The sequence below is a fragment of the Herpailurus yagouaroundi genome, unplaced genomic scaffold (genome assembly GCF_014898765.1).
Source record: "Herpailurus yagouaroundi ecotype Mexico unplaced genomic scaffold, PumYag 181, whole genome shotgun sequence".
Classification (NCBI taxonomy): domain Eukaryota; kingdom Metazoa; phylum Chordata; class Mammalia; order Carnivora; family Felidae; genus Herpailurus; species Herpailurus yagouaroundi.
In genome coordinates, this window is record NW_024412412.1 from 14,960,068 (window position 1) to 14,977,677 (window position 17,610).

Sequence of the window (17,610 nt, forward strand, 5' to 3'; positions counted from 1 at the left end):
CTTTATTCACAGGGAAACGACCTATGCATTGGGGGAGGACAGTGCTTCTCAAGCAGTAAAAAAGCACTCTTCCTGAGGGAGTTGGGGCAAGAGCAGATTTTTTAGAGCATAAGAAACGGCAACTCAGAGAATCAATGGCCAAGAGGGTGGGGACTTCCTTATAAAGCTCAAAGTTCCTATTTTCTCGGCTAAGGTAAGGCAGAGCTGAGTTGGGCGATTGTGACTGGCATATGCTAGGTTTCTGTGACAGTGACACATTTCCCTTAAGTGCTACACACTTAGGTTTCGATTTGTGTGGTGGGCCATGCCACTGGGGAAGCCTCGATTTTGCAGGTCCCGATATAAGAATTACCTTTATCATTGAAAAGGAAGAAAAATGGGGTGCCTGGGTGACTCAGTCAGTTAAGCGTCCAAGCGGCTCAGGTCATGATCTCAGGGTTTGTGAGTTGGAGCCCCTCGTCATGCTCTATGCTGACAGCCAGAGCCTGCTTTGGATTCTGTGTCTCCCTCTCTTTCTGCCCCTCCCCTGCTCACACCCGGTCTCCGTCTCTCTCAAAAATAAATAAACATTAAAAAAAAATTTTTTTTTTAAAGAAAATGGAGGGAAAAACAGGATTGCCTTTATCACCAAGAACACAGAGGTAGTAAGTGGCTGAGTCCAGATTAAGACCCAGGTCTTTGCTTCCAAAGACAGGCTCTCTCTCTATCAGTTCTCTGAATAACAGACTTGAAGTTTTCTAGCATGGTTGTGCAACAGGTCACCCGAGAAACTATAGGACCTTGCTTGGCATCACTTTGAAGTTTCTATTCCACCAAAGCATCTCAGGAATCCTTGAGAGTAGCAAAAAAAAAAAAAAAAGTGTTTGTGTATGTATTCAGAGGTTGCTTATTTTTTACACATAGCCCTTTTTTTTTTTTCAACGTTTATTTATTTTTGGGACAGAGAGAGACAAAGCATGAACGGGGGAGGGGCAGAGAGAGAGGGAGACACAGAATCGGAAATAGGCTCCAGGCTCTGAGCCATCAGCCCAGAGCCCGACGCGGGGCTCGAACTCACGGACCGCGAGATCGTGACCTGGCTGAAGTCAGACGCTTAATCGACTGCGCCACCCAGGCGCCCCTACACATAGCCCTTTCTTACCCGACATTGTTCACCTGCCAAAGTCCCCCCAAGTCTACCATCCGCTATATGAAGTAATACATAATTTCATTGAACCAAAAGTCACTTCTTTTGAGCCCTAAGAATTTGCCCGTCATTTCCCATTTGGAACCTACAGGAGCTATATTAGCTCTGTCTGAAGATCTCCTGTAGCTCAGTCCTCATGGGTTCTGTCGAGACTATAGTCATTAACAACTTACGGTCTCGTTTCACTGAGATCTCTGTTAAGTGTTTTGTCACAAAAAGCCCACAGGTAAACCTGTATCCCTAGCCTTTGGAAACCAAACTTTAAAAAATATATTGACGTCACTTCTTTGTGTGGTCAGCCTGTTAGCCAGACGAGTCCTCTTGTAGGTGGGGGTGTGGTTCTCCTAAAGGGTGTAACATTCCAACTGTTAATCATCCTGGCAAAAAATAAATTCTGGGACAGGAAATAAGGACCTGGTATTGAGATGAAGGGATACAACTTCCTCCTCTCTGAAGCCATGGCTCGGTTTGGGCTGAGTTTGAGGATGGAGGTGCACCAGGGATTTCTGGCAGTAGGGATGAGCTGCCCCTGGCCACAAGCCATGAAGACAGCAGGACAGTGGTCTGGTAAGAAACCCCAGTGCAGATATTAGTTTATACAATATTTGTAAATTAATTCCAGGGAAATCTATATCAGTATGTATATCATTCTCTCTCTCTCTTTCTCTCTCTCTCTCTCTCACTCTTCCCAGCTCAGGGCAGGGGATATATATATATATATATATATATATATATATCCCCGGGGATATATATACATATATGTGTGTGTGTGTATACATATATATTTCATCAACCACATATGTATGTTCCTTCCTTTATCTTTGAAACTTGAGTGAAAACTTGTTAAATGCTATAAGGTTGTCTCAGTGATGCCACGAGGAATTAATGAAAATCCAGGCAACATGCAGTTGGTAGGCAGAGTACAGAACAGAGTGGCATCCCCTCCCTCAAGCTGGTAGCAGGAGCAGTCTCCGGAAAAGGCCAGGTGCACCCAGTAGATATGCCACCCTCGGAAGGGTCAATTGCCATGTGACCAGAAGGTCAAGATGGAAGACCCCGAGAGACCTACCCTTGAATTCAGGTCAGACAAAACCTCGGGAAACAGCCCCCGAGAGACCTACCCTTGAGTTCAAGTCAGACAAAACCTCGGGAAATGGCCATGAATGTCCAGCAAACAACTGTGAAGACAGCCAGTGTCTTGCAATAATACAGCCAGGGGCCATGTCATCAGGATCGTCCCTTGGCTAGGTTGTGTCCTGCCAAGGACAACGAGCCAAGGGGGTGAGTTGGGGTTGAAACCCAAGCTGTCCTTCACTTACCGAGCCATGCACACTTGCATGGAGCTGCATCCACCTGGAGGAAGTCGATGCATGTTTCCAGTGTTCAGGAGTGTTGCAGGCACTAGGGCAGCCCAAATGCCACTGTAGTTTGACTTATACGTTCAGAAGTACAGCTCTGGAGTGTTGTTAACAGAATGGAGTTCAAGTTGGGGTAAAGAGGGCTCAGGCCCACTTGAAGTTACTGTTGAAACAGGTTTGAGTAGAGAATCATCATGGGGGCTTGGGCAGTTGGCCAGAGTAGTTGGCATGTCTCCTGTCACAGAAGTGGGAGGGGACATGTATATAGTGCCTTCAGCCAGTATCTGCAGTGCAGGGTGCCTTGGGCGCGCATTCATATCTACATGTCACCGGATCCAGGACAGCTGACCACAGTGAGCATGGGCAGACAGAGGAAGAAGACCTGTGTTGCACTGTGGCAGCCAAGAGGTCTTCATAACCTTATGGAAGACCCGAGAAATGCCTAGACTTCTGTGGGTGGGAGTCAGAGCAATGCAAATCTGTGACTTCTAGTAGGATCTCTATCCCAACTCCTACCACCGTCAGTAGCACAGGCTAGGAATTATGGCTTACATCTTAGGGGTCTGTTGGAAGGTTTCATTTATATGCTTGTCTCCCATGAAAACTAGAAGTTCCTTGGGTCAAGGATCATGTTACATTCATACCTGTATCCCCCAAGAATCCCTAGTGCCCGATATATAGGAGATGCTCCATCTATGTTTATTGAAAGGACAAAGGACAGAAAGCTACAGGGTGTGGTCACCGCAGAACTGCGCATGTCGTGTTCCCACCGACTGATTCCTGGCTGCACGCCCGTTTGTGCCGCCCAGTCTGATGCTACCGCAGGGCTCAGGTGCTCAGAAAAGGCTAAGATGTGGGAGATCGGCTGTACCACTCTTGACAACCACACTTGAGCACACTCTTGACTTGCCAGCTGCCTGAGCTAGCCAGTTCTCTGGTTAGTGAGCTGGGTATGCACAGTCTGCTGAGCTGGGCAAGATGACCAGTGAGAGGAGAGAGGGCACAGAAACCTGAATGTCACAGACTTCGCTGTTTCTTCTCTCTTTAAAGATAAGAATGGACTGGGTGCTCTCCTCTCCCGACTCCATGACCAACGTGCCAAAAGAGAAGACATCGTTGGGGGATGTAGTTGGTAGGCTTGGCCACAAACTCCTAGGTTCAGCTACAAGTTCCAGGAGACCCAGGCATGAGGTTCATGTTTCCATTAAATGTCTTCTCCCCGTTCAGTCAGGAACTGTGAACAAACTTCTCTTTCCGACCTTTGTTCTTGGTGCCTGGATAAGTGGAGAGTTAACATTTAAGTGAGCTGATATAAATGGCTATTAATTTACTTTAGCTGAATTCAACAGGGGTTTATAAGCAGGAGCTATGCACACAACTCAACGCATCAGGGGACTTTTTTAAAAGTCTAGGATAGGGGCGCCTGGGTGGCGCAGTCGGTTAAGCGTCCGACTTCAGCCAGGTCACGATCTCGCGGTCCGTGAGTTCGAGACCCGAGTCAGGCTCTAGGCTGATGGCTCAGAGCCTGGAGCCTGTTTCCGATTCTGTGACTTCCTCTCTCTCTGCCCCTCCCCCGTTCATGCTCTGTCTCTCTGTCCCAAAAATAAATAAACATTGAAAAAAAAAATTAAAAAAAAAAAAAGTCTAGGATATCAGAGCCTTCCACTAACTATCCCATTACAAAAGTAGAGCAGAGCAACTTTGGGGAAAATATAGAAAAAAGCTAGGCAGGATGTGATCAAGAGTCCCCATGAGTGGCCCAGTCATCGGGAGGTCTGAGAAAGATCACTGTGGGCAGGAAAAGCTCCCTGTGGGTGTGAGCCAGATGGGCAAAGCTGGGTGAGTTCAGGGAGAAGAAGGGAAGGGGGGGAAGGCATTTCAAGCAGGTAGAATGGCATGAGCAAAGGCTTGGAGGTGGAATAACTGATACCTCAAAAATATTTCTCTTGGGAATAGGGACCAAAGGGAAGTAAGACTGAATGAGTTGGTTGCAAACAGATTAATGCTCCACAAAAGAGTGTGTACTTGACCATATACTCAGGCCAGCATTTGCTAAAATGTTCTCACTGGAATCCTAGCCTTGCAATCTTGACCATGAGATAAGAGTTCCAGTCAAGTCAAAATCATAGTCCCAGCAATCTTCCCATTAGGCAGTTCACACTGTGCATTAATATAGTAAGACTGAGTGCAGTCCTGCAGTAAAGAAAGAAATCTGTTCCACTTGGTTGAAAACCCTGTTAAACATGAAAAGATGTTCAACATCGTTAGTAAATAGGGAAGTGAAAATTTAAAACATACACCCTATTAGAATGACTTTTTAAAAAAAACTGGCATGGGGCGCCTGGGTGGCGCAGTCGGTTGAGCGTCCGACTTCAGCCAGGTCACGATCTCGCGGTCCGTGAGTTTGAGCCCCGCGTCAGGCTCTGGGCTGATGGCTCAGAGCCTGGAGCCTGTTTCCGATTCTGTGTCTCCCTCTCTCTCTGCCCCTCCCCCGTTCATGCTCTGTCTCTCTCTGTCGCAAAAATAAATAAACGTTGAAAAAAAAAATTTTAAAAAAACTGGCAATACTAAGTACTAGTGAGAATGCAGAGCAGATGAGACTTTTGTAATCCTGCTGGTCAGGGTGCAAAATGGTACCACAGCTTTGGGAAACAGTGGGGCAATTTTTTTTTTTTTCAACGTTTATCCATTTTTGGGACAGAGAGAGACAGAGCATGAACGGGCGAGGGGCGGAGAGAGAGGGAGACACAGAATCGGAAACAGGCTCCAGGCTCTGAGCCATCAGCCCAGAGCCCGATGCGGGGCTCGAACTCACGGACCGCGAGATCGTGACCTGGCTGAAGTCGGACGCTTAACCGACTGCGCCACCCAGGCGCCCCCCAGTTGGGCAATTTTTAAAACTAAAGTCAAATACATACTGTCTTAGCTTGGGCTACCATAAGAAACTTCCATAGGCCGGGTGACTTAAACAACAGAAATGTATTTTCTCACAGTTCTGGGGGCACGGTCGGTTTGTGGTGAAAGCTTTCTTCCTAGCTTGTGGATGGCCACCCTCTCTTTGTCCTCACGTTCAGGCCATATGTACGCTTACCATACAGCCAGAAATCTCGCTCCGAGGTATTGATCCAAGTGGGAAAAAAAAAACCCTTACATTCACAGCAAACTAGGACACAAATGCTCAAAGCATTTCATTCATCATCACCCACAACAGGAAACAGGGCAAATGTCCTCGGAAGGGGACCAGAATATGCCACCCCAAAATATGCCGCTTTGGGGTAAAGATGATTTGGAGCTACAGCCAATTGAGAATCAAAGGATGAAGAAACAGGCCTTCTCAGAGCCTTCCCTATCTGATTGAGAACGGAAACTTCTGAGAAGTGAGGGCTGCCGTAAATGCCCTCTCCTGGGGGAGTTTTATGGCCACCAAGCAGACGGAAAGTGGGCACCAAGATGGACCTACACAAACAGCCTTTACTAAATAAACCTTATCTTCCATTAGTTTCCCCATATATTTACCTTCCCACAATTTACCACCCCTAGAAGCTCAAACCCTTTCCATTTGTCTTGTTATAGCTCTGCAAATGTATTGCCCTTTTGCTAAAATGGTGGGTAAGCTTTAAGGTCTGCCTGCCTCTTTAGGGTTTTAATTTCATTTTTTTTCTAACGTTTATTTATTTTTGAGTGAGTGAGAGAGAAAGAGAGAGAGAGAGAGAGAGAGAGAGAAACAGACTGCGAGTGGGGGAGGGGCAAAGAGAGAGAGACTACAGAATCTGAAGAAGGCTCCAGACTCTGAGCTGTCAGCCTGATGCGGGGCTCGAACCCACGAACCAGGAGATCATGACCTGCGCAGAAGTAGACATTTGACCAACTGAGCCACCCAGGCTCCTGTGGGGTTTTGATTTCTGTGAAGCCCTTCTTATGCACATATGAAATAAACCTTTTTTTCTCCTGTTAATTTGTCTTTTGTCAGTTCAGTTTGCAGGGCTCCAGCCACTGAACCTCAGAGGGTAGAGGAAAAAGTGTGTTTCCTCCCCTCCACAGTTAATGAATGAATGGGTGAACAAACGGATACATTCATACAAGGGAATACTGCTCCACAGCAAAAAAGAATAAACTACTGACACATGCAGCCATATGGTTGAATGTCAAGTACATTGTATGAAGGGAAAGAAGCCAGACTCAAAAGGCTACATATTGTATAATACCATTCATGTGACATCCTGGAATGGGCAAAACTTGTAAGAGTAGAAAGCTGCCAAGTGGCCACCAAAGTCTGGGAGTAGGGGAAAGGTTTACTAGAAACCGACAAGAGGGAAGTTTTTGGACTGAAGGAAATATTTTACATCACAGTAGGGGCAATGACTGTACAACTGTGCGTTCGTCAAAACTCATAGAGTTGAATGCGCCTAAAAGGTTAATTTTACTGCATATAAGTTATGTCACAATCATTTCTTTTAAATGAGGATAAAAGAAAAAATGACACAGAACAAATGCTGAACAAGGGGGGAAATGCCTATTCACATCCCTTGGAACTATGTTTACATGGAACACAATTTGTAATTGGGGTTTGAACTCATAGATGAAGCATTCCGACAGTCACACCAGGATCCCTCATTCATCCCACAAATATTTAGTGAGTTTCTACCCTATGCATTATTCTAGATTCTGGCGCATTTAAGGGCACAAGCAAATTAAAAATAAGAGGCTTAATTCTCCCTGTTGAAAAATAAGGGGAGACGCACTTTCCCCTTCTCCCTGTTCTTTCAGTTTCTTTCTCTGTTCCTTGCACTGCTGTGGGAGAAAATGCAGAGAAGGACATTAGGGAATATAGGGAGTAGGACTTTGTCATTGGTAGTGCGGTGGTCAAAGAAAACCTCAGTGAGAAATTGAAGTATAAGCAAAAACTTATAGCAGATGAGGAAGAAAGCCATAAGGCTATCTAGGGGAAGAATGGCCTGGTCAAAGGGAACAAGTAGATGCAAAGGCCCTAAGGAAGGTTGTGTACTTGATCTCTAAATGCTCAAATTTCACTGCCTCCCTTCTTTTGAGAGTTGCTTTCTGCCCATCTGACCCACTTGCCATGCTCACAAAACCAAGAGCCACCCTTTCTCCACCCGCTCCAAATAGGCGGAAGGAACCCGGCCCTTGCTTATGTTTATCTGCACTTGACTCTTTTATGGTGATTTGATCTCTTCAGTATCTTCTCTAAAGAGAGCCAATAATCCCACCTGTTTGAAGTCATCCCCATCCCTTCATCCCATATCAAGCAACACAAGATGCTATTTCCCCAATTCTGAGATGCTACTGATTGTAAGATGCTCTATCACTTGAATAGAAGCCTTTCAGTGGGAGAAAGAAAGGAAAGAAGGAAGTAAATAAAGAAGGTAGAAAGAAAGAGAGGAGGGAAAAAGACAGGGAGAGCTTGGGGAGCTAAATTAACTGTATATACTCTTAAATTACTTTAGCGTTCACACATCTGTGCAATTATATGCTGCTATTGTTTTCCTATATACCAGCAATGAACAGGGGAATTTGAAAGTAAAAACATAACACTGGGGCTCCTGGGTGGCACAGTTGATTGAGCATCTGGCTCTTGATTTCGACTCAGGTCATGATCTCAGGGTCATGGGATCAAGTTCTGTACCAGGTTCCACACTGAGTGTGGAGCCTGCTGGAAATCCTCTCTCTCTCAAATAAAAAAAAAAACAAAACCAAAACATAACACTATTTATATTAGCACCCTCCAAAATGAAATAAAAATCTAACAAAATATGTATAAGATCTATATAAGGAAAACTATAAAACTCTGATAAGAGTATTAGAGAAGAATTCAATAAATAATAAATGGGGAGATGTCTTATGTTCACGGATGGAAAGACTCAGTATTTTCAAGATGTCATTCTTCCTAACTTGATCTATAAGTTCAATGCAATCCCACTAAAATCCCAGCATGTTATTTTGTGGATACCAATAACCTGATTCTAAAGTTTACGTGGAGAGACGACACAGACTATCCAGAATAGTCAACACAGTATTGAAGGAGAAAAACAAAGCTGGAAGATTGACACTATCTAATTTCAAGTCTTCCCACAAAGCTGCGGTAATGAAGAGGGTGTGGTATTGGCAAAAGAATAAACAGACCAATGAAACAGAACAGAGAACCCAGAAACAGACTCCCATCAGTATTGTCAACTGATCTTTGACAAAGGAGCAAAGTGATACAATGGAGAAAAGACATGGTCTTCTCAACCAATGGTGCTGGAACAATGGATGTCCATGTACAAAAAAACGATTCTAGACACAGACTCTACACCATTCACAGTTACCAAAGCTTAACTCTGGCTTCTTTCATAATCAGAGATTAAATATTCTTCCAAATCATTTTGTACCCCCAGTTATTTCATAGCCTGGTGGGGACCGGCTGCTTTTCAGCCATGCTTAAGAGTTTGGCCTCATTAGCACGCTTAAGATTGACAATATAATTTGAAGGCATCATGGAGAATCCTAGGGGTTTACTGGCGTTTCCTCTTTGGTTAAACTTATAGTTTCATTTTGCCTTTTTTTTAAGGATAAACATTAAACAGCTTCTAGTGAAAGTCACTAGAAATTTTCTACAGATTTTGAATTCTGAATAACAGGCTTTTTTTTTTTTAATGATGCATGAAATGGTCACAACAATTCCCCCCAGCTTTGAAAACTTTTTAACTCGCTCTGCGTGATGGGGCAATTTCTTTTTTTTTTTATTTTTGTATTTATTTTGACATGTAAGAAAAATAGAGTGAGTCTTAAATTAGAGGAAATACGGCAGTTTTCAAAACTCACAAGGCCTTGAGAATTCGATTGAGCCCACAGAGCTGACACCGTATCCACCAGCTACAAAGTTGTGCCTTCCTCCACACTTTCTGTAATCCCAACTCCCGCTCCAGCTCCAACCTTGGAGATAACAGAATTCAAAGCACAGTTTGGAGGGAAAACCAATCTGAAAAGGAAGAAGAAGACAATAGTTAACGTTTATTTTAAACTTCCTGCCTGAAATACCATGAGACTAATTTCTTTCAGATCGGACTTTGTTTCCTGAGGGCTCACAGGCAAATGTGTATTTTCGCGGCTGTGCTAAAATACGAAGGCTCCCTTTTGTACGGCCTTGAACCTCCCTTGAATTAGCTGTTGTTGAAACACCAACTCACATCTGATACAGGAATTAGGACTTAATCCTATAAAAAGTATTTTTTTGCAGTTTTGTGTGCAACATGTATGGTTGTTTTTGTCTGGGGTGTCTTTTGTTTCTTTTTGAATAAAATTATAAAGCAAAAACCTTTTCCTCATGGTTACTAGCTCTCATACAGCAAGGCCCCTCCCTTCATGTTTTAGCAGGAAGAGCTTTGCCTTGCTGCCTCTGGAAAAAATCTGGAAATATGTGATATGAACGTACATGGGAGGGCAAAGCCAAACCAGGCCAAGATGCAGTGTCTGGAAGAAGGAGTCACCTTGCAGGGGCTCAGTGCCTCTCTCACTGAGAGCCAGCCCCAGGGTGAGAATACAGCCTCTTGCTGGTGCCCACAGCCCCATAGACCGACATAAGAAAAGCAAACAGGACCACACGCCTCTGCCATAGCGGCCCTTGGTTGCTGGACAGGAAAGAGTAACATCTCTACTGGAGCAGCTAGAAACCCTTTCCTCTCATTTCTGGCCAGGAAATCTTCCACATTCAATGCAAGATATCCCTTACTTTTTCGGGTTGAATTATTTTCTGAGAAAGGGCCTCATTTTGCATCACCCACTGTCTCTGCATGCTGCATTTGGAGGTCCTGGACTTTCCTGGCCACTATCAAGGCACAGGCTGAGCAGTCCTGCTGGAACCGAATAATGGGGGCACCATTACTGAAAATACAAAAGTTCATGTAGAAAAACAGACATTTGGGGGCACCTGGGTGGTTCAGTCCGGTAAGCCTCCAACTTCAGCTCAGGTCATGATCTCGTGGTCCCGTCAGTGAGTTCAAGCCCCACGTCGGGCTCTGTGCCGACAGCTCAGAGCCTGGAGCTGCTTCGGATTCTGTGCCTCCCTCTGCCTCTGCTCCACCCCTGCCGGCACTCCGTCTCTCTCTGTCTCTCAAAAATGAATAAACGTTAAAATTTTTTTAAAGAGAAAAAAGAAAAACAGACATTTGATCTAAATACAACGTCAGCACTGCTTCACCGTGATACAGAAATACATTTTTGGTATCCACTTATGTTAAATAGCCAACTTCAAGTATGATCTTTTTAAAAAATTTTTTCTAATGTTTATTTACTTTTCAGGGAGGGAAAGAGAGAGTACAAGCAGAGAAGGCGCGGGGTGGGGGGGATACAGAATCTGAAGCAGGATCCAGGCTCCCAAGCTGTCAGCACAGAGCTTGACGCGGGGCTCAAACTCACAAACCGCGAGATCATCACCTGAGCTGATGATGTTGGACGCTTAACCGACTGAGCCACCCAGGCGCCCCTACAATCTTCTTAAAATAACCACTAACTTCTGAAATAGATGCTGACAGTCCTTTAGTAGATTTTCTCCACAGGTTTTCTTGTGGCCAGTCCCTGGCTGGATGGTGAATGTCACAAAAATTTAGTGTAAATTACATGTTCATTATAACTTCCCCAAGAATCAAAAAGATAGTAATAATTTTTTTCACTAAGCACGTACTTTTTTAAAAAGTATATTGTTCCCCACATTGTTTATTTATCAAACAAACAAACAAAAAAAGGAATTACTAAATATCAGAATGAATAGTTGTGGATTCAGACCATACAGCAAACGACAAAACCACTGTGGGAAAAGCATTCGGGGCATTTTGTATTTGTGCTACGGAAGCCACGCTCAGCTTTTGTTTTCTGCACGTATTTCACGTACAACCACCCTGTAGTTTCCCATGTTTGCCACTGACCTTGCTGAGTGGCAATGTGATGATGCCATCCATCTCACAGGCCACAGCACAGACCGCAGGGCACAGCTGACGGGCACACTGAGTGGTCCACCTGAGCACGAGCAACAGACACCCCTTCAGGAGATCTGGAGACTTAAAGGAGTCACCGATCCTGAGACACAGGTGTCTGAAAGCCTGGTGTATGTTAAGCTGCCCACGTGCTGACCTTCAGAAGGAGATAATAGTTATGCTGTGTCTGGAAAAGGTCAGGGATACGTATTAAAGTGAGAAAGGTTTTCACTGCACATGCATCACATGCAATAAAAGCAGAGGTCTACCAAACTTAACCCGGGTTCATTTAGTGTGACCATAAAGATGAATATATGATCAAGTTTTCAAAATGATCCATGTTCATTACATTTGAAAAGAAGATATAATCTCTATTATTGGGGCATAGTATTAAACGTATGTGCACAAGTTCTACCTTATTATTTATTAAGTTGTTTAAAACATGTATATCTTTATTTCCTTTGTGTTACACCTGTCATGCTGAGTTTGTGGTGCTGAAGTCTCTATTTCTATCTTTTTCTATTCTCATCTGATGTAATTTCTGCTCTATGTTAGTGGTGGCTGTATTATTTGGTGCATAGATGTTCATCATTTCTCTTCATTGCAAATTGTGGTTTTCAGTCAGCCTTAAGTGTATTTTTTGTCTCATTTAAAGGTTTTTGGCCTGAATTTACTTTAACTGATATGAGTCACTACCCTGTCTTTCTACTGTTTTTATTTTTATGGTGTGTTTTTGGCCATTTCTTTATCTTGGGTCTTTTGAATCACTGTGTTTGAGGTGCCTCTATTAAATATAATACGGGATCTGCTTTTGCCTTGTGAGCTAATTTGAGAATTGGTTCATTTGTCCCTATAGCAAGAAAAGAGAAGACACCAGAAAAGTCCATTCCATTAACTGGTTTGTCTTACGTGTTTAGTCTCAAGGTGATCACATTCTGTTTTAATCATGCCTGTGTTATATTTACTGTCTTCCCTTCTTCATTGGGCATATTTTCTTTGCAATTTCTTTGCTCATTGCTTTTGGCATTTCAGAATGTTTGTATGTCTGTTCCAGGGGCTGTCTTTGTATTTGTTCCACTGACAGTGCCCTTAATCTCCCTTTTTTTCTTACTAAGGCTTTGCCATCTGGTATGTCCATTTGTATCCTTCTTCACTTATCTATACAACTGTCAATTTTACTGTCCTACCTTGCTGTTTCTCTCTCTCCCTCCCTCCCTCTCTCTCTTTCTCTCTCTCTCTCTCTCTTTTTTTTTTTTTTTGGTTGTGTTAGTTTTACTTTTCCAGAGCATAAAATATAGAGATACTACTCTTCAATCCATATTCTCACCCTCGTTTTAGTCTTAGCTATGCAATTAAATATATTACAACATAAATAACATAATAATTAATTAATACTAATAAAATAAAATAACATAATAAGATTACATCATAAAATACATTTTCACTACTAGTGCTTTTGCTAAAGTTTACCAATTATCTCTTGGTTAGATAAAATTCATCCTCTAAAAGAGTCCTCTATGGCACACGTATACAGTATTCCCTGAGTTACTGCATATTGAAACCATTTCCTTTAACCTTAATATTTGAAGGTAAGCTTGGCTGGATAGAAAATCTTTGGCTCACAGTCTTTGTTCTTGAGCCTGTTAAAAGGCTGCCCTTTATTGCCTAGCTTTATAAGTTGCTCATGAGAAGTCTGATGTCAGTTTAATATTCTTACCCTTATAAGTAATTTGACCTGTTAGCTGGGAGGCCCTGTAGTGGACTAAATAGTGACTCAAAACAGGTATGTCCTCAGCCAAATGCCTGGACCCTGTGAATGTTACCTTATTTGAAAAAAGGGACTTTTCAAATGTAATCAAGAATTTTGACATTAGGTCATCTTGGATTACCCAGGTGGCCTCTAAATTTAATGACAAGTGTCCTTTTTTTTTTTTAATGTTTATTTATTCTTGAGAGAGAGAGCACGAGCAGGGGAGGTGCAGAGGGAGGGGGACAGAGGATCAGAAGCGGGCTCCGCGCTGACAGCAGAGACCTTGATGCGAGACTCAAACTCACAAACTGTGAGATCATGGACCTCAGCCGAAGTCGGACACTTAACCGATTGAGCCACCCAGGTGCCCCAATGACAAGTGTTCTTAAAAGAGAAAAGGATGGGATGTAAATTTGAGAGAGGAAGTGAAAGAAATGCACAGGGATAAAGAGGAGAAGGCCACATGAAGACAGACATTGAGATTGGAGTGACGTGGCCATAAGCCAAGAAACACCTGGAGTCACCAGAGGCTGAGAAAAGCCTAGAGGATTCTCTCATAGACCCTTCAAAGGGAACATACTGATACCTTGATTTTGGACTTCCAGACTCCAGAACTGTAGAAAAATAAATTTATGTTTCTTTAAGCCACCAGTTTGAGGTAAGCTATCATCAATACAGGTGCTGAGGATTGTGGATATGTGCGTGTGTCTATAAAATCTCATGGTTCAGGGGCAGCTGGGTGGCTGAGTTGGTTAAGCGTCTGACTTCAGCTCAGATCACGATCTCATAGTTCGTGACTTTGAGCCCCACATCGAGCCCCTGTCAGCTGTGCTGACAGCTCAGAGCCTGAAGCCTGCTTCAGATTCTGTGTCTCCCTCTCTCTCTGCCACTCCCCCACTCATGCTTTGTCTCTCTCTGCCTTTCAAAAATAAATAAAGGCAATAAAAAAAATTTTTTTTTAATCTCATGATTTACCCAAAAATGCCTCAAGTTCTTTCTGGAAAATTTTCCTAGATATGTAGTGAGCCTTTTAAAATATTGATTTACATTTTTTCTTATTTCTGCAGTTTTCTTGGATTATAGGTATGTTTCATTGCTTTGTTTTCCTTCTTCAGGAACTGCTATTCTATATGTTGCACTTTATTTGCCTATCTTCCATTTCGGTCACATTGTCTTCCACCTCGGCTACACCTTTCTTTATTTTATTTTCATCTTCCTGATCATTTAACTGCCCTTGTTCATTGTTGAAATCATGCAACATCCAAATCTAGTGTCTTTTTCTTTTTTTAATTTTTTTAATGTTTTTTTTCTTTTTGAGAGAGAGAGAGAAACAGAGTGCAACGGGGAGGGGCAGAGAGACAGGGAGACACAGAGTCCCAAGCAGGCTCAGGGCTCTGAGCTGTCAGCACAGAGCCCGACGTGGGGTTCAAACCCATGAACTATGAGATCATGACCTGAGCCAAAGTTGGATGCTTAACTGACTGAGCCATGCAGGCACCCCTCTGGGTTCTTCTAATAGCATCTCTTTATAGAGTTAGGTTGATTTTTTTTTTCTTTTGCTGAGCCATTTTTAACAGAGTTCCTAATTCAAGAACACTGTCAGCTGTCCGTGCCGCAAGGTAAAATGTCTCTGGGGGACAGTGATGGGGAGCAGAGCCCTCAGGTCTTATTTATGTGTCATTTCTGCAAGATCCTAAGTTTTCTTCTTAGTTCCTTCTTTTCCGTTCATTGCCAGGTCTCTAAGGTGCACCACCCTTTTTTGGTTTACCTGATTCTCCCACAAAGTAATGCTTTCCTGTAGCGGCTATTTCTGGTTCTGTTCACTTTCAAGCACCTTCTCCCTCACTGTGCGGTAGACATTTCACTTAGTTTTAAAACTTGCTCTTTCTGTGAGTGTTTTTGTCCACACTACGGCTAAGTGCTCCCTGTCTCTTTACTCTTTTTCCTGGAGATTTTAAGTCTCTCTCCCACGCTCTTACCCAGCTTATAGTGACAAGTGATAGGAGCTCTCTTGGGATAGCGCCTTCATTTCTCTCCTTGTTGGTAATTTGAAGTTTGGGGTATTCTATCTCTTCTCATGCTGACGTCATGGGCTATGGGTGGTACTCTTATGCTCCTGTTGAATTTAAGGTCTGTATGAAGAGACTCGATTTCAGGCGCTTGCACTTATCCTCCAAATATGGAAACTTGCTTAGATTACTGTTTCTTAACCCTTTTGAACCCATTTTCTCTTTTCATCATCCCAAAAATCTCATACATTATTGAAATGCTTATAAAATTCAAAACAGATGAAATCCCATAACTAGAAACAAGTCGAAGCAGTGAGACAAAGCACTGTTTTCTTTCTAGACACACACTTTCCCCTCCCCAGAGTCGGGTGTGTGAACATTTCCTTATCCTCTCCTTCAAATCACTGAACTGAGCAATTTCCAGAGCCATTGTTTTAGTCCATTCAGGCTGCTAAACCAAGAATACCATAGACTGGGTGGCTTATAAACAACAGAAATTTATTTCTCACAGTTCCGGAGGTGGGAAGTCTGAGATAAAGGCATGGAATGGCTGTTTTTTGCTGTGTCCTCACATAATGGAGGGGAGGAGGGAGCTTTCCGGAGCCTCTCTTCTAAGGGCATGAATCTCATTCATGAGGGCTCTACCCCGTGACCCAATCACTTCCCAAGGCCCCATTTCCCAATACCGAGGAAAGAGTCTTCAACATACAAATTCTGGACAGACACAAACATTCCATCTGTAGCAGCCATATTACTGGGTCAAGATATTTGGCCATGTTGTTTTCATGCAGGAACATTTGGATACTTCTAGACTTATGTCTTTTTTAATACCTTTGATTTCTCTTTTTCTTCACTTTTTATTGTTTCGTCCATTTTAAGTGGTGTGATACGACTCATACCCAATATCTGTCAATATCGATATAATGAATAATACGAGAGAATGAACAATGAATGAGATGGTGGTCCCTTCTTCCTCCCTTCTTCCACTGTTTTTTAGTTACACTCTTCCTGCTTGGCCAGAACACATGTTTACATTCTATTATTTGATCACATTCCCAACTTTGCTTTGGTGTTAGCTATACAAGTATATACATTAAATTTTCACCATCAGTGCTTTTGCTGAAGTTTTCCCCACCTATCCCTTGCTGGAAGCAGCTCATCCTTCAAAAGAATTCTCTAGAAGGCACATGTATGTGGTATTGATTCCCTGTAGGGTCTTTAATGTGAGTGAAGGAACACTCATGAGAGAAGCCTTGTTTCTGGAGGAGAATCAGACACACAGAGAAGCAGCGGTGTTCCTTACAGATCTGATGGTGAGGAAAAAGGAGACAGGAGGGGAAATCTCGACAGTCTTGAAGAAATGAAGAAGAAATACACTTTTACATCATAATGGTCACACTACAATGGAAAAAACTTTTTTTAAAATGTTAATTCGGTTTTTGAAAGAGAGAGAGAGAGAGAGAGAGAGAGAGCAAGCAGGGGAGGGGCAGAGAGAGGGGGACAGAGGATCCGCAGCAGGTTCTGCGCTGACAGGAGACAGCCCAACGTGGGGCTCGAACTCACAAACCTGAGATCATGACCTGAGCTGGAGTTGGATGCTCAACCAACTGAGCCACCCAGGCGCCCCCCGTCCCCAATTTTTTATTATTCATTTGTAATTTGAATGTCCCAATGTTTACCATCCTGCATCCATGTGACACCATAGGACACATAGACTGTGTCCCGAACTTGAAAGGCCAACCTATGCAACCTAAGGATTTCAGTAGCAGAACGCTTTTCCATTACTACCACCCAGTTTTGAGGTCCCCTCCAGCTCTCGTGTCTTGGGTGCTCTGCTTCATGCACCCACCCACCAAGTATACCTCGTCCATCCCTAGGCTTGGAGTGGCTGCTTCCCTGGGCCGCCTGCCGGCCCCACTACCTAGCCACTTGTAGCCAAGTTCTCATCCCTTGGCTAAGGCCACCCTATGTCCCAATGATGGGGCCCTACTCCAGAATGTCTGAGAGCTCCTCCTGGCCACCTGCCTCTGCCCTTTCCAGGGTCATTCTGGTCATTCTACTGGATCTGCCACTCGGGCTCAGGCCACGACTCATCAAACCACCAACCAGGGAGATGAGGAGGGGGAGGGGCCCTCAGGTGGCAGTTCTCCACACCCTCCGCCCTTCTCTCCTCGGGGTACACATGCTTCTCAAGGGTGGCCAAGTGTCCTTATGGGCTCAAGCAACAGTCTTGACGCTACGAGAACAGCTTATGTTCACCTACCACCTTCAGAGTCTTATGGACTCCAGCTGGTCACATCCCAGGATCTAGTCTCTATCTTCTAGCTCTTCTTCCAGA

At 43.6% G+C, this 17,610-nt stretch overlaps 1 long non-coding RNA gene across 1 annotated transcript; it reads right to left on the reverse strand.

Annotated features, from left to right (window-relative positions):
• Window positions 1–3,105: 3,105 nt before the first annotated feature.
• Window positions 3,106–10,519, reverse strand: LOC121039667 (uncharacterized). Its single transcript, XR_005794913.1, has 3 exons — window positions 10,472–10,519; window positions 9,367–9,523; window positions 3,106–3,818 (listed from the first exon to the last, which is right to left on the reverse strand). It is a non-coding gene; the product is annotated as an uncharacterized LOC121039667 (long non-coding RNA).
• Window positions 10,520–17,610: the final 7,091 nt, after the last annotated feature.